Consider the following 25,618-nt stretch of genomic DNA (forward strand, 5'->3'; position numbering starts at 1 on the left):
GAAATATTTATTTCTTTTCTTTGAATGAACTTCAGTGTGCTCGTGTTTGGCGAGGAAACGCGTTTTTCATGTGCTATGCACTTATTCCAGCACCTGCTGAATCCTGAATTAGGAAGCGGGCCGCCGAAAATCTACTCGCGGGCTGCACATATGCGGTCAACGGTCCGTATGTCGTGCAGCACCGCTTTAGAGAGACGCCAGGTGCAACAAGTGCGTTGGTGCATGGCTCTGCAATGGGTTGGTTCATGTGTTCTAAGCTATACCTCTCAGAGTCGGACGGAGTCTCGGAAGCTATAGCATAAACCAATGCCATCGGGACAGCGGGGCGACGTCCGTGAAGTCGGGACGTCTGGGACGCCGGGTCACCTTATTCGCGAAAGCAAGGTTCCTCTTGCGTGGCGAGAGTGTTTTACTCGCTAGATGTTCGGCATCTATGCATGTTTATACAGACAACTAAGACAAGTGACGTACCTTTGCATCTGACTCGGCATTGGTTGTGGCGACCAGGGCTGCACCAATACCGGTTGTTGATCTAGAAATGATCGAAAGCAGGCAGACAGAAAACGATAAGAAATGGTCGTCAACCACTTGTTCCCATTTTCTTGACGTCTACTGGACATTTGCTGACGCTTTCACCGGACGCAACTGGAGGGAAACAAACACCAGTACAGCATTGCTTGCACTGCGGCGGCGGCGGCAGCGGCGGCGGCGCCGCCGCCGCCGCTCCTAACATACAGGACAGTACTTACATAACTGAATCGAATAACACGTGGCCCCATCTGCGCTACCCCCACATAAGTGTAGGTTGTTTGCTTTGTTCTCTAAGGAATTACGCCTTGGAAGCATAAATTCTGCCTAAGTATCCTTTATGCAACAAATGGAAGCTTTTCAGCGCATAAATCTTTTATTATAGTGATGCTTCATATGCATTCCGTCCTTTTTTGTTTCAGCTCGGTTGGTTTCTTGCCGAGTGAGTAAAGTGGGCCGATCCTGGACATAGTAGGATATTAAAGCGGGCCGGCACTGGAGACAGTGTCGTAGCAAAGAGGGCCAATCTCTGAGGCGCTGTAATCCGCGACCGCGTGGGTCGCGTAGTGGCGGTGTCCGCGTCTTGCCGTCTCGCTGCCCAGGTGCGTAATCGCTATATGCTGCAAAACTCTTTGCAGAAGATGAGAACTTGTACAGCATGCATATAGCCGCTTAACGAAAGCTTTGCTTCACATCATCATCATCATCATTATCGCCATACTATATTTATGTCAACTGCTGGACGAGGACTACCCCTGTGATGCACTAGATGATTCCAACTTGCGCCTGTGAATTTCCTAATTTATTCACCCCATCTAATTTTCTGACGTCATCGACTGCGACTCCCTTCTCTTAGCATACATTCTGCAATTCTAATGGTCCACCGGTTATTTGCCCTACGTATTACATGGCCTGTCCAGCTCCACTTCTTTTTCTCTCTTAATGCAAACTAGAATATTGGCGATTTCCGTTTTCTCTCTGGTCCACCCCGCTCTCTTCCTATCTCTTAACGTGACGCCTAACGTTGTTCGCGTCGTCGCTCTTTGCGCTTTCCTTCCCATAGGTTCCAGTAGCTGCTTTTATGTTTTGGGAAGTAACAGCACTAAACGAATAAGGACTTAGACAAAGAGGAACACGACACTGGCGCTTACTCACACAGCTAAAACTCACGATGCAGCTTTCTGTTGCTCAATACCTGTTAAATAAGAGTGTTTTTCAGAACGTGAAAGAAGCCTGCAAATGCACGCAAAATTGTCGCGCGACTGGCCGCTCGAGGCACTTTGCGTAAATTCGCGGGATTCTTTCGCGCTCGGAAGAACACATATATGCAGCTCGTATTGAGGAACAGAAAGCTGTATCGGGAGTCTTTCATGTCGTTCTACAATTGTCTCATTGGCACTCTTCATCTAATTATAACATTTGAGAAGTTGATTCATTAATCAAGACTGATTATCTAATTAGGCGGAATGAAAAAAAATTGTTTGAGCATCTCCAAGCAACGCCAAACAAGTTAGCTTTGTTCTGTGCAGCTACGTGGAATTTGCGTGTATTTAAACTCTGGCTAAAGTTAGCTGGGACACCCTGTATACGAACACAATCAATTTCCATGTCTCACGCTTTATCAGGTCGCAGCCTCAGCCAGGTTGGAAAAGTTCGCTCTAAATCGCTCGTTCTCGGCCTACACCACTCCGCACACACGAGTAGAGGCCGAATTACGCGATAAATAAACGAATTGGCGAAGAATAATCGTAACGGATAAATCGAAAAAACACTAAGCCTATAGCCCAGGGAAATATCGCCACAGCCGGGTTCAAAAAGTTCGCTCTAAATCGTTCGTTCTCTGCCTACACCACTCCCCACGCACGCGTAGAGGCCGAATTACGCGATAAATAAACGAATAGGCGAAGAATAATTGTATCGGATCAATTGAAAAAACACTAAGCCTATAGCCCAAGGAAATATCGTCTAAGCCAAGTTCGAAAGTTCGCTCTAAATCGCTCGTTCTCGGCCTACACCACTCCCCATGCACGCGTAGAGGCCCAATTACGCGATAAATAAACGAATATGCGAAGAATAATTGCATCGGATAAACTGAAAAAACACTAAGCCTATACCCCAGGGAAATATCGTCTAAGCCAGGTTCGAAAGTTCGCTCTAGATCGCTCGTTCTCGGGCTACACCACTCCCCACGCACGCGTAGAGGCCGAATTACGCGATACATAAATGAATAGGCAAAGAATAATTGTATCGGATAATCTGAAAAAACACTAAGCCTATAGCCCAGCGAAATATCGTCTCAGCCAGGTTCGAAAAGTTCGCTTTAAATCGCTTGTTTTCTGCCTACAGTAGTCCCCACGCACACGTAGAGGCCGAATTACGCGATAAATAAACGAATTGGCGAAGAATAATTGTATCGGATAAATTGAAAAAACACTAAGCCTATAGCCCAGGGAAATATCGCCACAGCCGGGTTCGAAAAGTTCGCTCTAAATCGTTCGTTCTCTGCCTACACCACTCCCCACGCACGCGTAGAGGCCGAATTACGCGATAAATAAACGAATACGCGAAGAATAATTGTATCGGATCAATTGAAAAAACACTAAGCCTATAGCCCACGGAAATATCGTCTCAGCCAGGTTCGAAAGTTCGCTCGAGATCGCTCGTTCTCGGCCTACACCACTCTCCACGCACGCGTAGAGGCCGAATTACGCGATAAATAAACGAATCGGTGAAGAATAATTGTACCGGAACAATTGGAAAAGCACTAAGCCTATAGCCCAGGGAAATATCGTCTCAGCCAGGTTCAAAAAGTTCACTCTAAATCGCTCGTTCTCGGCCTACACCACTCTCCACGCACGCGTAGAGGCCGAATTACGCGATAAATAAACGAATCGGTGAAGAATAATTGTACCGGAACAATTGGAAAAACACTAAGCCTATAGCCCAGGGAAATATCGTCTCAGCCAGGTTCAAAAAGTTCACTCTAAATCGCTCGTTCTCGGCCTACACCACTCTCCACGCATGCGTAGAGGCCGAATTACGCGATAAATAAACGAATCGGCGAAGAATAATTGTATCGGAACAATTGGAAAACCACTAAGCCAAGAACCCAGGGCAATTTTGTCTCAGCCAGGTTCGAAAAGTTCGCTCTAAATCGCTCGTTCTCTGCCTACACCACTCCCCACGCACGCGTAGAGGCCGAATTACGCGATAAATAAACGAATAGGCAAAGAATAATTGTATCGGATAATCTGAAAAAACACTAAGACTATAGCCAAGCGAAATATCGTCTCTGCCAGGTTCAAAAAGTTCGCTCTAAATCGCTCGTTCTCGGCCTACACCACTCTCCACGCACGCGTAGAGGCCGAATTACGCGATAAATAAACGAATACGCGAAGAATAATTGTATCGGATCAATTGAAAAAACACTAAGCCTATAGCCCAGGGAAATATCGCCACAGCCGGGTTCGAAAAGTTCGCTCTAAATCGTTCGTTCTCTGCATACACCACTCCCCACGCACGCGTAGAGGCCGAATTACGCGATAAATAAACGAATACGCGAAGAATAATTGTATCGGATCAATTGAAAAAACACTAAGCCTATAGCCCACGGAAATATCGTCTCAGCCAGGTTCGAAAGTTCGCTCGAGATCGCTCGTTCTCGGCCTACACCACTCTCCACGCACGCGTAGAGGCCGAATTACGCGATAAATAAACGAATCAGTGAAGAATAATTGTACCGGAACAATTGGAAAAGCACTAAGCCTATAGCCCAGGGAAATATCGTCTCAGCCAGGTTCAAAAAGTTCGCTCTAAATCGCTCGTTCTAGGCCTACACCACTCTCCACGCACGCGTAGAGGCCGAATTACGCGATAAATAAACGAATCGGCGAAGAATAATTGTATCGGATCAATTGAAAAAACACTAAGCCTATAGCCCAGAGAAATATCGTCTAAGTCAGGTTCGAAAGTTCGCTCGAGATCGCTCGTTCTCGGCCTACACCACTCCCCACGCACGCGTAGAGGCCGAATTACGCGATAAATAAACGAATAGGCGAAGAATAATTGTATCGGATAATCTGAAAAAACACTAAGCCTATAGCCCAGCGAAATATCGTCTCAGCCAGGTTCGAAAAGGTCGCTTTAAATCGCTTGTTTTCTGCCTACAGTAGTCCCCACGCACACGTAGAGTCCGAATTACGCGATAAATAAACGAATTGGCGAAGAATAATTGTATCGGATAAATTGAAAAAACACTAAGCCTATAGCCCAGGGAAATATCGCCAGAGCCGGGTTCGAAAAGTTCGCTCTAAATCGTTCGTTCTCTGCATACACCACTCCTCATGCACGCGTAGAGGCCGAATTACGCGATAAATAAACGAATAGGCGAAGAATAATTGTATCGGAACAATTGGAAAACCACTAAGCCTATATAGCCCAGGGAAATATCGTCTCAGCCAGGTTCAAAAACTTCGCTCTAAATCGCTCGTTCTCGGCCTACACCACTCTCCACGCACGTGTAGAGGCCGAATTACGCGATAAATAAACGAATCGGCGAAGAATAATTGTATCGGATGAATTGAAAAAACACTAAGCCTATAGCCCAGAGAAATATCGTCTCAGCCAGGTTCAAAAAGTTCGCTCTAAATCGCTCGTTCTCGGCCTACACCACTCTCCACGCACGTGTAGAGGCCGAATTACGCGATAAATAAACGAATCGGCGAAGAATAATTGTATCGGATAATCTGAAAAAACACTAAGCCTATAGCCCAGCGAAATATCGTCTCAGCCAGGTTCGAAAAGGTCGCTTTAAATCGCTTGTTTTCTGCCTACAGTAGTCCCCACGCACGCGTAGAGGCCGAATTACGCGATAAATAAACGAATCGGCGAAGAATAATTGTATCGGATGAATTGAAAAAACACTAAGCCTATAGCCCAGAGAAATATCGTCTAAGTCAGGCTCGAAAGTTCACTCTAAATCGCTCGTTCTCTGCCTACACCACTCCCCACGCACGTGTAGAGGCCGAATTACGCGATAAATAAACGAATCGGCGAAGAATAATTGTATCGGAACAATTCGAAAACCACTAAGCCTATAGCCCAGGGAAATATCGTCTCAGCCAGGTTCAAAAAGTTCGCTCTAAATCGCTCGTTCTCGGCCTACACCACTCTCCACGCACGCGTAGAGGCCGAATTACGCGATAAATAAACGAATCGGCGAAGAATAATTGTATCGGATGAATTGAAAAAACACTAAGCCTATAGCCCAGAGAAATATCGCCTCAGCCAGGTTCAAAAAGATCGCTCTAAATCGCTCGTTCTCGGCCTACAACACTCTCCACGCACGCGTAGAGGCCGAATTACGCGATAAATAAACGAATCGGCAAAGAATGATTGTATCGGATGAATTGAAAAAACACTAAGCCTATAGCCCAGGGAAATATCGTCTCAGCCAGGTTCAAAAAGTTCGCTCTAAATCGCTCGTTCTCGGCCTACACCACTCTCCACGCACGCGTAGAGGCCGAATTACGCGATAAATAAACGAATCGGCGAAGAATAATTGTATCGGAACAATTGGAAAACCACTAAGCCTATAGCCCAGGGAAATATCGTCTCAGCCAGGTTCAAAAAGTTCGCTCTAAATCGCTCGTTCTCGGCCTACACCACTCTCTACGCACGCGTAGAGGCCGAATTACGCGATAAATAAACGAATCGGCGAAGAATAATTGTATCGGATCAATTGAAAAAACACTAAGCCTATAGCCCAGAGAAATATCGTCTAAGTCAGGTTCGAAAGTTCACTCTAAATCGCTCGTTCTCTGCCTACACAACTCCCCACGCACGTGTAGAGGCCGAATTACGCGATAAATAAACGAATCGGCGAAGAATAATTGTATCGGAACAATTGGAAAACCACTAAGCCTATAGCCCAGGGAAATATTGTCTCAGCCAGGTTCGAAAAGTTCGCTCTAAATCGCTCGTTCTCTGCCTACACCACTCCCCACGCACGCGTAGAAGCTGAATTACGCGATAAATAAGCGAGTCGGCGAAGAATAATTGTATCGGAACAATTGGAAAAACACTAAGCCTATAGCCCAGGGAAATATCGTCTCAGCCAGGTTCGAAAAGTTCGCTCTAAATCGTTCGTTCTCTGCCTACACTACTCCCCACGGACGCGTAGAGGCCAAATTACGCGATAAATAAACGAATAGGCGAAGAATAATTGTATCGGATAAGTTGAAAAAACACTAAGCCTATAGCCCAGGGAAATATCGCCACAGCCAGGTTCAAAAAGTTCGCTCTAAATCGCTCGTTCTCTGCCTACACCACTCCCCACGCACGAGTAGAGGCCGAACTACGCGATAAATAAACGAATTGGCGAAGAATAATTGCATCGGATAAACTGAAAAAACACTAAGCCTATACCCCACGGAAATATCGTCTAAGCCAGGTTCGAAAGTTCGCTCTAGATCGCTCGTTCTCGGCCTACACCACTCTCCACGCACGCGTAGAGGCCGAATTACGCGATAAATAAACGAATTGGCGAAGAATAATTGTATCGGATAAATTGAAAAAACACTAAGCCTATAGCCCACGGAAATATCGCCACAGCCGGGTTCGAAAGTTCGCTCGAGATCGCTCGTTCTCGGCCCACACCACTCCCCACGCACGCGTAGAGGCCGAATTACGCGATAAATAAACGAATAGGCAAAGAATAATTGTATCGGATAATCTGAAAAAACACTAAGCCTATAGCCCAGCGAAATATCGTCTCAGCCAGGTTCGAAAAGGTCGCTTTAAATCGCTTGTTTTCTGCCTACAGTAGTCCCCACGCACACGTAGATGCCGAATTACGCGATAAATAAACGAATTGGCGAAGAATAATTGTATCGGATAAATTGAAAAAACACTAAGCCTATAACCCAGGGAAATATCGTCTAAGTCAGGTTCGAAAGTTCACTCTAAATCGCTCATTCTCTGCCTACACCACTCCCCACGCAAGCGTAGAGGCCGAATTACGCGATAAAAAACGAATCGGCGAAGAATAATTGTATCGGAACAATTGGAAAAATGCTAAGCCTATAGCCCAGGGAAATATTGTCTCAGCCAGGTTCGAAAAGTTCGCTCTAAATCGCTCGTTCTCTGCCTACACCACTCCCCACGCACGCGTAGAGGCTGAATTACGCGATAAATAAGCGAATCGGCGAAGAATAATTGTATCGGAACAATTGGAAAAACACTAAGCCTATAGCCCAGGAAAATATCGTCTCAGCCAGGTTCGAAAAGTTCGCTCTAAATCGCTCGTTCTCTGCCTACAGCACTCCCCAAGGACGCGTAGAGGCCAAATTACGCGATAAATAAACGAATAGGCGAAGAATAATTGTATCGGATAAGTTGAAAAAACACTAAGCCTATAGCCCAGGGAAATATCGCCACAGCCAGGTTCAAAAAGTTCGCTCTAAATCGCTCGTTCTCTGCCTACACCACTCCCCACGCACGCGTAGAGGCCGAATTACGCGATAAATAAACGAATAGGCGAAGAATAATTGTATCGGATAATCTGAAAAAACACTAAGCCTATAGCCCAGCGAAATATCGTCTCAGCCAGGTTCGAAAAGGTCGCTTTAAATCGCTTGTTTTCTGCCTACAGTAGTCCCCACGCACACGTAGAGTCCGAATTACGCGATAAATAAACGAATTCGCGAAGAATAATTGTATCGGATAAATTGAAAAAACACTAAGCCTATAGCCCAGGGAAATATCGCCACAGCCAGGTTCAAAAAGTTCGCTCTAAATCGCTCGTTCTCTGCCTACACCACTCCCCACGCACGAGTAGAGGCCGAACTACGCGATAAATAAACGAATTGGCGAAGAATAATTGCATCGGATAAACTGAAAAAACACTAAGCCTATACCCCAGGGAAATATCGTCTAAGCCAGGTTCGAAAGTTCGCTCTAGATCGCTCGTTCTCGGCCTACACCACTCTCCACGCACGCGTAGAGGCCGAATTACGCGATAAATAAACGAATTGGCGAAGAATAATTGTATCGGATAAATTGAAAAAACACTAAGCCTATAGCCCACGGAAATATCGCCACAGCCGGGTTCGAAAGTTCGCTCGAGATCGCTCGTTCTCGGCCCACACCACTCCCCACGCACGCGTAGAGGCCGAATTACGCGATAAATAAACGAATAGGCAAAGAATAATTGTATCGGATAATCTGAAAAAACACTAAGCCTATAGCCCAGCGAAATATCGTCTCAGCCAGGTTCGAAAAGGTCGCTTTAAATCGCTTGTTTTCTGCCTACAGTAGTCCCCACGCACACGTAGATGCCGAATTACGCGATAAATAAACGAATTGGCGAAGAATAATTGTATCGGATAAATTGAAAAAACACTAAGCCTATAGCCCAGGGAAATATCGCCAGAGCCGGGTTCGAAAAGTTCGCTCTAAATCGTTCGTTCTCTGCATACACCACTCCTCATGCACGCGTAGAGGCCGAATTACGCGATAAATAAACGAATAGGCGAAGAATAATTGTATCGGAACAATTGAAAAAACACTAAGCCTATAACCCAGGGAAATATCGTCTAAGTCAGGTTCGAAAGTTCACTCTAAATCGCTCGTTCTCTGCCTACACCACTCCCCACGCAAGCGTAGAGGCCGAATTACGCGATAAAAAACGAATCGGCGAAGAATAATTGTATCGGAACAATTGGAAAAATGCTAAGCCTATAGCCCAGGGAAATATTGTCTCAGCCAGGTTCGAAAAGTTCGCTCTAAATCGCTCGTTCTCTGCCTACACCACTCCCCACGCACGCGTAGAGGCTGAATTACGCGATAAATAAGCGAATCGGCGAAGAATAATTGTATCGGAACAATTGGAAAAACACTAAGCCTATAGCCCAGGGAAATATCGTCTCAGCCAGGTTCGAAAAGTTCGCTCTAAATCGCTCGTTCTCTGCCTACAGCACTCCCCACGGACGCGTAGAGGCCAAATTACGCGATAAATAAACGAATAGGCGAAGAATAATTGTATCGGATAAGTTGAAAAAACACTAAGCCTATAGCCCAGGGAAATATCGCCACAGCCAGGTTCAAAAAGTTCGCTCTAAATCGCTCGTTCTCTGCCTACACCACTCCCCACGCACGCGTAGAGGCCGAATTACGCGATAAATAAACGAATAGGCGAAGAATAATTGTATCGGATAATCTGAAAAAACACTAAGCCTATAGCCCAGCGAAATATCGTCTCAGCCAGGTTCGAAAAGGTCGCTTTAAATCGCTTGTTTTCTGCCTACAGTAGTCCCCACGCACACGTAGAGTCCGAATTACGCGATAAATAAACGAATTCGCGAAGAATAATTGTATCGGATAAATTGAAAAAACACTAAGCCTATAGCCCAGGGAAATATCGCCAGAGCCGGGTTCGAAAAGTTCGCTCTAAATCGTTCGTTCTCTGCATACACCACTCCTCATGCACGCGTAGAGGCCGAATTACGCGATAAATAAACGAATAGGCGAAGAATAATTGTATCGGAACAATTGGAAAACCACTAAGCCTATATAGCCCAGGGAAATATCGTCTCAGCCAGGTACAAAAACTTCGCTCTAAATCGCTCGTTCTCGGCCTACACCACTCTCCACGCACGTGTAGAGGCCGAATTACGCGATAAATAAACGAATCGGCGAAGAATAATTGTATCGGATGAATTGAAAAAACACTAAGCCTATAGCCCAGAGAAATATCGTCTCAGCCAGGTTCAAAAAGTTCGCTCTAAATCGCTCGTTCTCGGCCTACACCACTCTCCACGCACGTGTAGAGGCCGAATTACGCGATAAATAAACGAATCGGCGAAGAATAATTGTATCGGATAATCTGAAAAAACACTAAGCCTATAGCCCAGCGAAATATCGTCTCAGCCAGGTTCGAAAAGGTCGCTTTAAATCGCTTGTTTTCTGCCTACAGTAGTCCCCACGCACGCGTAGAGGCCGAATTACGCGATAAATAAACGAATCGGCGAAGAATAATTGTATCGGATGAATTGAAAAAACACTAAGCCTATAGCCCAGAGAAATATCGTCTAAGTCAGGCTCGAAAGTTCACTCTAAATCGCTCGTTCTCTGCCTACACCACTCCCCACGCACGTGTAGAGGCCGAATTACGCGATAAATAAACGAATCGGCGAAGAATAATTGTATCGGAACAATTCGAAAACCACTAAGCCTATAGCCCAGGGAAATATCGTCTCAGCCAGGTTCAAAAAGTTCGCTCTAAATCGCTCGTTCTCGGCCTACACCACTCTCCACGCACGCGTAGAGGCCGAATTACGCGATAAATAAACGAATCGGCGAAGAATAATTGTATCGGATGAATTGAAAAAACACTAAGCCTATAGCCCAGAGAAATATCGCCTCAGCCAGGTTCAAAAAGTTCGCTCTAAATCGCTCGTTCTCGGCCTACAACACTCTCCACGCACGCGTAGAGGCCGAATTACGCGATAAATAAACGAATCGGCAAAGAATGATTGTATCGGATGAATTGAAAAAACACTAAGCCTATAGCCCAGGGAAATATCGTCTCAGCCAGGTTCAAAAAGTTCGCTCTAAATCGCTCGTTCTCGGCCTACACCACTCTCCACGCACGCGTAGAGGCCGAATTACGCGATAAATAAACGAATCGGCGAAGAATAATTGTATCGGAACAATTGGAAAACCACTAAGCCTATAGCCCAGGGAAATATCGTCTCAGCCAGGTTCAAAAAGTTCGCTCTAAATCGCTCGTTCTCGGCCTACACCACTCTCTACGCACGCGTAGAGGCCGAATTACGCGATAAATAAACGAATCGGCGAAGAATAATTGTATCGGATCAATTGAAAAAACACTAAGCCTATAGCCCAGAGAAATATCGTCTAAGTCAGGTTCGAAAGTTCACTCTAAATCGCTCGTTCTCTGCCTACACAACTCCCCACGCACGTGTAGAGGCCGAATTACGCGATAAATAAACGAATCGGCGAAGAATAATTGTATCGGAACAATTGGAAAACCACTAAGCCTATAGCCCAGGGAAATATTGTCTCAGCCAGGTTCGAAAAGTTCGCTCTAAATCGCTCGTTCTCTGCCTACACCACTCCCCACGCACGCGTAGAAGCTGAATTACGCGATAAATAAGCGAGTCGGCGAAGAATAATTGTATCGGAACAATTGGAAAAACACTAAGCCTATAGCCCAGGGAAATATCGTCTCAGCCAGGTTCGAAAAGTTCGCTCTAGATCGCTCGTTCTCGGCCTACACCACTCTCCACGCACGTGTAGAGGCCGAATTACGCGATAAATAAACGAATCGGCGAAGAATAATTGTATCGGATAATCTGAAAAAACACTAAGCCTATAGCCCAGCGAAATATCGTCTCAGCCAGGTTCGAAAAGGTCGCTTTAAATCGCTTGTTTTCTGCCTACAGTAGTCCCCACGCACGCGTAGAGGCCGAATTACGCGATAAATAAACGAATCGGCGAAGAATAATTGTATCGGATGAATTGAAAAAACACTAAGCCTATAGCCCAGAGAAATATCGTCTAAGTCAGGCTCGAAAGTTCACTCTAAATCGCTCGTTCTCTGCCTACACCACTCCCCACGCACGTGTAGAGGCCGAATTACGCGATAAATAAACGAATCGGCGAAGAATAATTGTATCGGAACAATTCGAAAACCACTAAGCCTATAGCCCAGGGAAATATCGTCTCAGCCAGGTTCAAAAAGTTCGCTCTAAATCGCTCGTTCTCGGCCTACACCACTCTCCACGCACGCGTAGAGGCCGAATTACGCGATAAATAAACGAATCGGCGAAGAATAATTGTATCGGATGAATTGAAAAAACACTAAGCCTATAGCCCAGAGAAATATCGCCTCAGCCAGGTTCAAAAAGTTCGCTCTAAATCGCTCGTTCTCGGCCTACAACACTCTCCACGCACGCGTAGAGGCCGAATTACGCGATAAATAAACGAATCGGCAAAGAATGATTGTATCGGATGAATTGAAAAAACACTAAGCCTATAGCCCAGGGAAATATCGTCTCAGCCAGGTTCAAAAAGTTCGCTCTAAATCGCTCGTTCTCGGCCTACACCACTCTCCACGCACGCGTAGAGGCCGAATTACGCGATAAATAAACGAATCGGCGAAGAATAATTGTATCGGAACAATTGGAAAACCACTAAGCCTATAGCCCAGGGAAATATCGTCTCAGCCAGGTTCAAAAAGTTCGCTCTAAATCGCTCGTTCTCGGCCTACACCACTCTCTACGCACGCGTAGAGGCCGAATTACGCGATAAATAAACGAATCGGCGAAGAATAATTGTATCGGATCAATTGAAAAAACACTAAGCCTATAGCCCAGAGAAATATCGTCTAAGTCAGGTTCGAAAGTTCACTCTAAATCGTTCGTTCTCTGCCTACACTACTCCCCACGGACGCGTAGAGGCCAAATTACGCGATAAATAAACGAATAGGCGAAGAATAATTGTATCGGATAAGTTGAAAAAACACTAAGCCTATAGCCCAGGGAAATATCGCCACAGCCAGGTTCAAAAAGTTCGCTCTAAATCGCTCGTTCTCTGCCTACACCACTCCCCACGCACGAGTAGAGGCCGAACTACGCGATAAATAAACGAATTGGCGAAGAATAATTGCATCGGATAAACTGAAAAAACACTAAGCCTATACCCCAGGGAAATATCGTCTAAGCCAGGTTCGAAAGTTCGCTCTAGATCGCTCGTTCTCGGCCTACACCACTCTCCACGCACGCGTAGAGGCCGAATTACGCGATAAATAAACGAATTGGCGAAGAATAATTGTATCGGATAAATTGAAAAAACACTAAGCCTATAGCCCACGGAAATATCGCCACAGCCGGGTTCGAAAGTTCGCTCGAGATCGCTCGTTCTCGGCCCACACCACTCCCCACGCACGCGTAGAGGCCGAATTACGCGATAAATAAACGAATAGGCAAAGAATAATTGTATCGGATAATCTGAAAAAACACTAAGCCTATAGCCCAGCGAAATATCGTCTCAGCCAGGTTCGAAAAGGTCGCTTTAAATCGCTTGTTTTCTGCCTACAGTAGTCCCCACGCACACGTAGATGCCGAATTACGCGATAAATAAACGAATTGGCGAAGAATAATTGTATCGGATAAATTGAAAAAACACTAAGCCTATAGCCCAGGGAAATATCGCCAGAGCCGGGTTCGAAAAGTTCGCTCTAAATCGTTCGTTCTCTGCATACACCACTCCTCATGCACGCGTAGAGGCCGAATTACGCGATAAATAAACGAATAGGCGAAGAATAATTGTATCGGAACAATTGAAAAAACACTAAGCCTATAACCCAGGGAAATATCGTCTAAGTCAGGTTCGAAAGTTCACTCTAAATCGCTCGTTCTCTGCCTACACCACTCCCCACGCAAGCGTAGAGGCCGAATTACGCGATAAAAAACGAATCGGCGAAGAATAATTGTATCGGAACAATTGGAAAAATGCTAAGCCTATAGCCCAGGGAAATATTGTCTCAGCCAGGTTCGAAAAGTTCGCTCTAAATCGCTCGTTCTCTGCCTACACCACTCCCCACGCACGCGTAGAGGCTGAATTACGCGATAAATAAGCGAATCGGCGAAGAATAATTGTATCGGAACAATTGGAAAAACACTAAGCCTATAGCCCAGGGAAATATCGTCTCAGCCAGGTTCGAAAAGTTCGCTCTAAATCGCTCGTTCTCTGCCTACAGCACTCCCCACGGACGCGTAGAGGCCAAATTACGCGATAAATAAACGAATAGGCGAAGAATAATTGTATCGGATAAGTTGAAAAAACACTAAGCCTATAGCCCAGGGAAATATCGCCACAGCCAGGTTCAAAAAGTTCGCTCTAAATCGCTCGTTCTCTGCCTACACCACTCCCCACGCACGAGTAGAGGCCGAACTACGCGATAAATAAACGAATTGGCGAAGAATAATTGCATCGGATAAACTGAAAAAACACTAAGCCTATACCCCAGGGAAATATCGTCTATGCCAGGTTCGAAAGTTCGCTCTAGATCGCTCGTTCTCTGCCTACACCACTCCCCACGCACGCGTAGAGGCCGAATTACGCGATAAATTAACGAATTGGCGAAGAATAATTGTATCGGATAAATTTAAAAAACACTAAGCCTATAGCCCAGGGAAATATCGCCACAGCCAGGTTCAAAAAGTTCGCTCTAAATCGCTCGTTCTCTGCCTACACCACTCCCCACGCACGAGTAGAGGCCGAACTACGCGATAAATAAACGAATTGGCGAAGAATAATTGCATCGGACAAACTGAAAAAACACTAAGCCTATACCCCAGGGAAATATCGTCTAAGCCAGGTTCGAAAGTTCGCTCTAGATCGCTCGTTCTCTGCCTACACCACTCCCCACGCACGCGTGGAGGCCGAATTACGCGATAAATAAACGAATTGGCGCAGAATAATTGTATCGGATAAATTGAAAAAACACTAAGCCTATAGCCCAGGGAAATATCGCCACAGCCGGGTTCGAAAGTTCGCTCGAGATCGCTCGTTCTCGGCCTACACCACTCCCCACGCACGTGTAGAGGCCGAATTACGCGATAAATAAACGAATCGGTGAAGAATAATTGTACCGGAACAATTGGAAAAACACTAAGCGTATAGCCCAGGGAAATATCGTCTCAGCCAGGTTCGAAAAGTTCGCTCTAAATCGTTCGTTCTCTGCCTACACCACTCCCCACGCACGTGTAGAGGCCGAATTACGCGATAAATAAACGAATTGGCGAAGAATAATTGTATCGGATAAATTGAAAAAACACTAAGCCTATAGCCCAGGGAAATATCGCCACAGCCGGGTTCGAAAGTTCGCTCTAAATCGCTCGTTCTCGGCCTACACCACTCTCCACGCACGCGTAGAGGCCGAATTACGTGATAAATAAACGAATAGGCGAAGAATAATTGCATCGGATAAATTGAGAAAACACTAAGCCTATAGCCCAGGGAAATATCGTCTCAGCCAGGTTCAAAAAGTTCACTCTAAATCGCTCGTGCTCGGCCTACACCACTCTCCACGCACGCGTAGAGGCCGAATTACGCGATAAATAAACGAATCGGCGAAGAATAATTGTATCGGATGAATTGAAAAAACACTAAGCCTATAGCCCAGGGAAATATCGTCTCATCCAGGTTCAAAAAGTTCACTCTAAATCGCTCGTGCTCGGCCTACACCACTCTCCACGCACGCGTAGAGGCCGAATTACGCGATAAATAAACGAATCGGCGAAGAATAATTGTATCGGATGAATTGAAAAAACACTAAGCCTATAGCCCAGGGAAATACCGTCTCATCCAGGTTCAAAAAGTTCGCTCTAAATCGCTCGTTCTCGGCCTACACCGCTCCCCACGCACGCGTAGAGGCCGAATTACGCGATAAATAAACGAATCCGCGAAGAATAATTGTATCGGAACAATTGGAAAACCACTAAGCCTATAGCCCAGGGAAATATCATCTCAGCCAGGTTCAAAAAGTTCGCTCTAAATCGCTCGTTCTCGGCCTACACCACTCCCCACGCACGCGTAGAGGCCGAATTACGCGATAAATAAACGAATCGGCGATGAATAATTGTATCGGAACAATTGGAAAACCACTAAGCCTATAGCCCAGGGAAATATCGTCTCATCCAGGTTCAAAAAGTTCGCTCTAAATCGCTCGTTCTCGGCCTACACCACTCTCCACGCACGTGTAGAGGCCGAATTACGCGATAAATAAACGAATCGGCGAAGAATAATTGTATCGGAACAATTGGAAAACCACTAAGCCTATAGCCCAGGGAAATATCATCTATGCCAGGTTCAAAAAGTTCGCTCTAAATCGCTCGTTCTCGGCCTACACCACTCTCCACGCACGCGTAGAGGCCGAATTACGCGATAAATAAACGAATCGGCGAAGAATAATTGTATCGGCAGAATTGAAAAAACACTAAGCCTATAGCCCAGGGAAATATCGTCTAAGTCAGGTTCGAAAGTTCGCTCGAGATCGCTCGTTCTCGGCCTACACCACTCCCCACGCACGCGTAGAGGCCGAATTACGCGATAAATAAACGAATAGGCAAAGAATAATTGTATCGGAACAATTGAAAAAACACTAAGCCTATAGACCAGGGAAATATCGTCTCAGCCAGGTTCAAAAAGTTCGCTCTAAATCGCTCGTTCTCGGCCTACACCACTCTCCACGCACGCGTAAAGGCCGAATTACGCGATAAATAAACGAATCGGCGAAGAATAATTGTATCGGAACAATTGGAAAACCACTAAGCCTATAGCCCAGGGAAATATCGTCTCAGCCAGGTTCAAAAAGTTCGCTCTAAATCGCTCGTTCTCGGCCTACAGCACTCTCCACGCACGCGTAGAGGCCGAATTACGCGATAAATAAACGAATCGGCGAAGAATAATTGTATCGGAACAATTGGAAAACCACTAAGCCTATAGCCCAGGGAAATATCGTCTCAGCCAGGTTCAAAAAGTTCGCTCTAAATCGCTCGTTCTCGGCCTACGCCACTCTCCACGCACGCGTAGAGGCCGAATTACGCGATAAATAAACGAATAGGCGAAGAATAATTGTATCGCAACAATTGGAAAACCACTAAGCCTATAGCCCAGGGAAATATTGTCTCAGCCAGGTTCGAAAAGTTCGCTCTAAATCGCTCGTTCTCTGCCTACACCACTCCCCACGCACGCGTAGAGGCCGAATTACGCGATAAATAAACGAATAGGCGAAGAATAATTGTATCGGAACAATTGAAAAACCACTAAGCCTATAACCCAGGGAAATATTGTCTCAGCCAGGTTCGAAAAGTTCGCTCTAAATCGCTCGTTCTCTGCCTACACCACTCCCCACGCAAGCGTAGAGGCCGAATTACGCGATAAATAAACGAATCGGCGAAGAATAATTGTATCGGAACAATTGCAAAACCACTAAGCCTATAACCCAGGGAAATATTGTCTCAGCCAGGTTCGAAAAGTTCGCTCTAAATCGCTCGTTCTCTGCCTACACCACTCCCCACGCACGCGTAGAGGCCGAATTAAGCGATAAATAAACGAATAGGCGAAGAATAATTGTATCGGAACAATTGAAAAAACACTAAGCCTATAGCCCAGAGAAATATCGTCTAAGTCAGGTTCGAAAAGTTCGCTCTAAATCGCTCGTTCTCGGCCTACACCACTCCCCACGCACGCGTAGAGGCCGAATTACTGGATAAATAAACGAATCGGCAAAGAATAATTGTATCGGATAATCTGAAAAAACACTAAGCCTATAGCCCAGAGAAATATCGTCTAAGTCAGGTTCGAAAAGTTCGCTCTAAATCGCTCGTTCTCGGCCTACACCACTCCCCACGCAAGCGTAGAGGCCGAATTACGGGATAAATAAACGAATCGGCAAAGAATAATTGTATTGGATAATCTGAAAAAACACTAAGCCTATAGCCCAGCGAAATATCGTCTCAGCCAGGTTCGAAAGTTCACTCTAAATCGCTCGTTCTCGGCCTACACCACTCCCCACGCACGCGTAGAGGCCGAATTACGCGATAAATAAACGAATAGGCAAAGAATAATTGTATCGCATCAATTGAAAAAACACTAAGCCTATAGCCCAGAGAAATATCGTCTCAGCCATGTTCGAAAAGTTCGCTCTAAATCGCTCGTTCTCGGCCTACACCACTCCCCACGCAAGCGTAGAGGCCGAATTACGGGATAAATAAACGAATCGGCAAAGAATAATTGTATCGGATAATCTGAAAAAACACTAAGCCTATAGCCCAGCGAAATATCGTCCCAGCCAGGTTCGAAAGTTCACTCTAAATCGCTCGTTCTCTGCCTACACCACTCCCCACGCAAGCGTAGAGGCCGAATTACGCGATAAAAAAACGAATCGGCGAAGAATAATTGTATCGGAACAATGGGAAAAATACTAAGCCTATAGCCCAGGGAAATATCGTCTCAGCCATGTTCGAAAAGTTCACTCTAAATCGCTCGTTCTCGGCCTACACCACTCCCCACGCACGCGTAGAGGCCGAATCACGCGATAATTAACGAATCGGCGAAGAATAATTGTATCGGAACAATTGCAAAACCACTAAGCCTATGACCCAGGGAAATATTGTCTCAGCCAGGTTCGAAAAGTTCGCTCTAAATCGCTCGTTCTCTGCCTACACCACTCCCCACGCAAGCGTAGAGGCCGAATTACGCGATAAAAAAACGAATCGGCGAAGAATAATTGTATCGGAACAATGGGAAAAATACTAAGCCTATAGCCCAGGGAAATATCGTCTCAGCCATGTTCGAAAAGTTCGCTCTAAATCGCTCGTTCTCTGCCTACACCACTCCCCACGCACGCGTAGAGGCTGAATTACGCGATAAATAAGCGAGTCGGCGAAGAATAATTGTATCGGAACAATTGGAAAAACACTAAGCCTATAGCCCAGGGAAATATCGTCTCAGCCAGGTTCGAAAAGTTCGCTCTAAATCGTTCGTTCTCTGCCTACACCACTCCCCACGGACGCGTAGAGGCCAAATTACGCGATAAATAAACGAATAGGCGAAGAATAATTGTATCGGCTAAGTTGAAAAAACACTAAGCCTATAGCCCAGGGAAATATCGCCACAGCCAGGTTCAAAAAGTTCGCTCTAAATCGCTCGTTCTCTGCCTACACCACTCCCCACGCACGAGTAGAGGCCGAACTACGCGATAAATAAACGAATTGGCGAAGAATAATTGCATCGGATAAACTGAAAAAACACTAAGCCTATACCCCAGGGAAATATCGTCTAAGCCAGGTTCGAAAGTTCGCTCTAGATCGCTCGTTCTCTGCCTACACCACTCCCCACGCACGCGTAGAGGCCGAATTACGCGATAAATAAACGAATTGGCGAAGAATAATTGTATCGGATAAATTGAAAAAACACTAAGCCTATAGCCCAAGGAAATATCGCCACAGCCGGGTTCGAAAGTTCGCTCGAGATCGCTCGTTCTCGGCCTACACCACTCCCCACGCACATGTAGAGGCCGAATTACGCGATAAATAAACGAATCGGTGAAGAATAATTGTACCGGAACAATTGGAAAAACACTAAGCCTATAGCCCAGGGAAATATCGTCTCAGCCAGGTTCGAAAAGTTCGCTCTAAACCGTTCGTTCTCTGCCTACACCACTCCCCACGCACGTGTAGAGGCCGAATTACGCGATAAATAAACGAATTGGCGAAGAATAATTGTATTGGATAAATTGAAAAAACACTAAGCCTATTGCCCAGGGAAATATCGCCACAGCCGGGTTCGAAAGTACGCTCTAAATCGCTCGTTCTCGGCCTACACCACTCTCCACGCACGCGTAGAGGCCGAATTACGTGATAAATAAACGAATAGGCGAAGAATAATTGCATCGGATAAATTGAGAAAACACTAAGCCTATAGCCCAGGGAAATATCGTCTCAGCCAGGTTCGAAAGTTCGCTCGAGATCGCTCGTTCTCGGCCTACACCACTCCCCACGCACGTGTAGAGGCCGAATTACGCGATAAATAAACGAATCGGTGAAGAATAATTGTACCGGAACAATTGGAAAAACACTAAGCCTATAGCCCAGGGAAATATCGTCTCAGCCAGGTTCAAAAAGTTCACTCTAAATCGCTCGTTCTCGGCCTACACCACTCTCCACGCACGCGTAGAGGCCGAATTACGCGATAAATAAATGAATCGGCGAAGAATAATTGTATCGGAACAATTGGAAAACCACGAAGCCTATAACCCAGGGAAATATTGTCTCAGCCAGGTTCGAAAAGTTCGCTCTAAATCGCTCGTTCTCTGCCTACACCACTCCCCACGCACGCGTAGAGGCCGAATTACGCGATAAATAAACGAATCGGCGAAGAATAATTGTATCGGATGATTTGAAAAAACACTAAGCCTATAGCCTAGGGAAATATCGTCTCAGCCAGGTTCAAAAAGTTCACTCTAAATCGCTCGTTCTCGGCCTACACCACTCTCCACGCACGCGTAGAGGCCGAATTACGCGATAAATAAATGAATCGGCGAAGAATAATTGTATCGGAACAATTGGAAAACCACGAAGCCTATAACCCAGGGAAATATTGTCTCAGCCAGGTTCGAAAAGTTCGCTCTAAATCGCTCGTTCTCCGCCTACACCACTCCCCACGCACGCGTAGAGGCCGAATTACGCGATAAATAAACGAATCGGCGAAGAATAATTGTATCGGATGAATTGAAAAAACACTAAGCCTATAGCCTAGGGAAATATCGTCTCAGCCAGGTTCAAAAAGTTCACTCTAAATCGCTCGTGCTCGGCCTACACCACTCTCCACGCACGCGTAGAGGCCGAATTACGCGATAAATAAACGAATCGGCGAAGAATAATTGTATCGGATGAATTGAAAAAACACTAAGCCTATAGCCCAGGGAAATATCGTCTCATCCAGGTTCAAAAAGTTCGCTCTAAATCGCTCGTTCTCGGCATACACCACTCTCCACGCACGTGTAGAGGCCGAATTACGCGATAAATAAATGAATCGGCGAAGAATAATTGTATCGGAACAATGGGAAAACCACTAAGCCTATACCCCAGGGAAATATCGTCTAAGTCAGGTTCAAAAAGTTCGCTCTAAATCGCTCGTTCTCGGCCTACACCACTCCCCACGCACGCGTAGAGGCCGAATTACGCGATAAATAAACGAATCGGCGAAGAATAATTGTATCGGAACAATTGGAAAACCACTAAGCCTATAGCATAGGGAAATATCATCTCAGACAGGTTCAAAAAGTTCGCTCTAAATCGCTCGTTCTCGGCCTACACCACTCCCCACGCACGCGTAGAGGCCGAATTACGCGATAAATAAACGAATCGGCGAAGAATAATTGTATCGGAACAATTGGAAAACCACTAAGCCTATAGCCCAGGGAAATATCGTCTCATCCAGGTTCAAAAAGTTCGCTCTAAATCGCTCGTTCTCGGCCTACACCACTCTCCACGCACGTGTAGAGGCCGAATTACGCGATAAATAAACGAATCGGCGAAGAATAATTGTATCGGAACAATTGGAAAACCACTAAGCCTATAGCCCAGGGAAATATCATCTCAGCCAGGTTCAAAAAGTTCGCTCTAAATCGCTCGTTCTCGGCCTACACCGCTCTCCACGCACGCGTAGAGGCCGAATTACGCGATAAATAAACGAATCGGCGAAGAATAATTGTATCGGCAGAATTGAAAAAACACTAAGCCTATAGCCCAGGGAAATATCGTCTAAGTCAGGTTCGAAAGTTCGCTCGAGATCGCTCGTTCTCGGCCTACACCACTCCCCACGCACGCGTAGAGGCCGAATTACGCGATAAATAAACGAATCGGCGAAGAATAATTGTATCGGAACAATTGAAAAAACACTAAGCCTATAACCCAGGGAAATATCGTCTCAGGTTCGAAAGTTCACTCTAAATCGCTCGTTCTCTGCCTACACCACTCCCCACGCAAGCGTAGAGGCCGAATTACGCGATAAAAAACGAATCGGCGAAGAATAATTGTATCGGAACAATTGGAAAAATACTAAGCCTATAGCCCAGGGAAATATCGTCTCAGCCAGGTTCGAAAAGTTCGCTCTAAATCGCTCGTTCTCTGCCTACACCACTCCCCACGCACGCGTAGAGGCTGAATTACGCGATAAATAAGCGAGTCGGCGAAGAATAATTGTATCGGAACAATTGGAAAAACACTAAGCCTATAGCCCAGGGAGATATCGTCTCAGCCAGGTTCGAAAAGTTCGCTCTAAATCGTTCGTTCTCTGCCTACACCACTCCCCACGGACGCGTAGAGGCCAAATTACGCGATAAATAAACGAATAGGCGAAGAATAATTGTATCGGCTAAGTTGAAAAAACACTAAGCCTATAGCCCAGGGAAATATCGCCACAGCCAGGTTCAAAAAGTTCGCTCTAAATCGCTCGTTCTCTGCCTACACCACTCCCCACGCACGAGTAGAGGCCGAACTACGCGATAAATAAACGAATTGGCGAAGAATAATTGCATCGGATAAACTGAAAAAACACTAAGCCTATACCCCAGGGAAATATCGTCTAAGCCAGGTTCGAAAGTTCGCTCTAGATCGCTCGTTCTCTGCCTACACCACTCCCCACGCACGCGTAGAGGCCGAATTACGCGATAAATAAACGAATTGGCGAAGAATAATTGTATCGGATAAATTGAAAAAACACTAAGCCTATAGCCCAGGGAAATATCGCCACAGCCAGGTTCAAAAAGTTCGCTCTAAATCGCTCGTTCTCTGCCTACACCACTCCCCACGCACGAGTAGAGGCCGAACTACGCGATAAATAAACGAATTGGCGAAGAATAATTGCATCGGATAAACTGAAAAAACACTAAGCCTATACCCCAGGGAAATATCGTCTAAGCCAGGTTCGAAAGTTCGCTCTAGATCGCTCGTTCTCTGCCTACACCACTCCCCACGCACGCGTAGAGGCCGAATTACGCGATAAATAAACGAATTGGCGAAGAATAATTGTATCGGATAAATTGAAAAAACACTAAGCCTATAGCCCAGGGAAATATCGCCACAGCCGGGTTCGAAAGTTCGCTCGAGATCGCTCGTTCTCGGCCTACACCACTCCCCACGCACATGTAGAGGCCGAATTACGCGATAAATAAACGAATCGGTGAAGAATAATTGTACCGGAACAATTGGAAAAACACTAAGCCTATAGCCCAGGGAAATATCGTCTCAGCCAGGTTCGAAAAGTTCGCTCTAAATCGTTCGTTCTCTGCCTACACCACTCCCCACGCACGTGTAGAGGCCGAATTACGCGATAAATAAACGAATTGGCGAAGAATAATTGTATCGGATAAATTGAAAAAACACTAAGCCTATAGCCCAGGGAAATATCGTCTCAGCCAGGTTCAAAAAGTTCACTCTAAATCGCTCGTTCTCGGCCTACACCACTCTCCACGCACGCGTAGAGGCCGAATTACGCGATAAATAAATGAATCGGCGAAGAATAATTGTATCGGAACAATTGGAAAACCACGAAGCCTATAACCCAGGGAAATATTGTCTCAGCCAGGTTCGAAAAGTTCGCTCTAAATCGCTCGTTCTCTGCCTACACCACTCCCCACGCACGCGTAGAGGCCGAATTACGCGATAAATAAACGAATCGGCGAAAAATAATTGTATCGGATGAATTGAAAAAACACTAAGCCTATAGCCTAGGGAAATATCGTCTCAGCCAGGTTCAAAAAGTTCACTCTAAATCGCTCGTGCTCGGCCTACACCAGTCTCCACGCACGTGTAGAGGCCGAATTACGCGATAAATAAATGAATCCGCGAAGAATAATTGTATCGGAACAATGGGAAAACCACTAAGCCTATACCCCAGGGAAATATCGTCTAAGTCAGGTTCAAAAAGTTCGCTCTAAATCGCTCGTTCTCGGCCTACACCACTCCCCACGCACGCGTAGAGGCCGAATTACGCGATAAATAAACGAATCGGCGAAGAATAATTGTATCGGAACAATTGGAAAACCACTAAGCCTATAGCCCAGGGAAATATCATCTCAGACAGGTTCAAAAAGTTCGCTCTAAATCGCTCGTTCTCGGCCTACACCACTCCCCACGCACGCGTAGAGGCCGAATTACGCGATAAATAAACGAATCGGCGAAGAATAATTGTATCGGAACAATTGGAAAACCACTAAGCCTATAGCCCAGGGAAATATCGTCTCATCCAGGTTCAAAAAGTTCGCTCTAAATCGCTCGTTCTCGGCCTACACCACTCTCCACGCACGTGTAGAGGCCGAATTACGCGATAAATAAACGAATCGGCGAAGAATAATTGTATCGGAACAATTGGAAAACCACTAAGCCTATAGCCCAGGGAAATATCATCTCAGCCAGGTTGAAAAAGTTCGCTCTAAATCGCTCGTTCTCGGCCTACACCACTCTCCACGCACGCGTAGAGGCCGAATTACGCGATAAATAAACGAATCGGCGAAGAATAATTGTATCGGCAGAATTGAAAAAACACTAAGCCTATAGCCCAGGGAAATATCGTCTAAGTCAGGTTCGAAAGTTCGCTCAAGATCGCTCGTTCTCGGCCTACACCACTCCCCACGCACGCGTAGAGGCCGAATTACGCGATAAATAAACGAATCGGCGAAGAATAATTGTATCGGAACAATTGGAAAACCACTAAGCCTATAGCCCAGGGAAATATCGTCTCAGCCAGGTTCAAAAAGTTCGCTCTAAATCGCTCGTTCTCGGCCTACAGCACTCTCCACGCACGCGTAGAGGCCGAATTACGCGATAAATAAACGAATCGGCGAAGAATAATTGTATCGGAACAATTGGAAAACCACTAAGCCTATAGCCCAGGGAAATATCGTCTCAGCCAGGTTCAAAAAGTTCGCTCTAAATCGCTCGTTCTCGGCCTACACCACTCTCCACGCACGCGTAGAGGCCGAATTACGCGATAAATAAACGAATAGGCGAAGAATAATTGTATCGGAACAATTGGAAAACCACTAAGCCTATAGCCCAGGGAAATATTGTCTCAGCCAGGTTCGAAAAGTTCGCTCTAAATCGCTCGTTCTCTGCCTACACCACTCCCCACGCACGCGTAGAGGCCGAATTAAGCGATAAATAAACGAATAGGCGAAGAATAATTGTATCGGAACAATTGAAAAAACACTAAGCCTATAACCCAGGGAAATATTGTCTCAGCCAGGTTCGAAAAGTTCGCTCTAAATCGCTCGTTCTCAGCCTACACCACTCGCCACGCACGCGTAGAGGCCGAATTACGCGATAAATAAACGAATAGGCGAAGAATAATTGTATCGGAACAATTGAAAAACCACTAAGCCTATAACCCAGGGAAATATTGTCTCAGCCAGGTTCGAAAAGTTCACTCTAAATCGCTCGTTCTCTGCCTACACCACTCCCCACGCAAGCGTAGAGGCCGAATTACGCGATAAATA

This window comes from Dermacentor andersoni, chromosome 4, assembly GCF_023375885.2.
Source record: "Dermacentor andersoni chromosome 4, qqDerAnde1_hic_scaffold, whole genome shotgun sequence".
NCBI classification, from domain to species: domain Eukaryota; kingdom Metazoa; phylum Arthropoda; class Arachnida; order Ixodida; family Ixodidae; genus Dermacentor; species Dermacentor andersoni.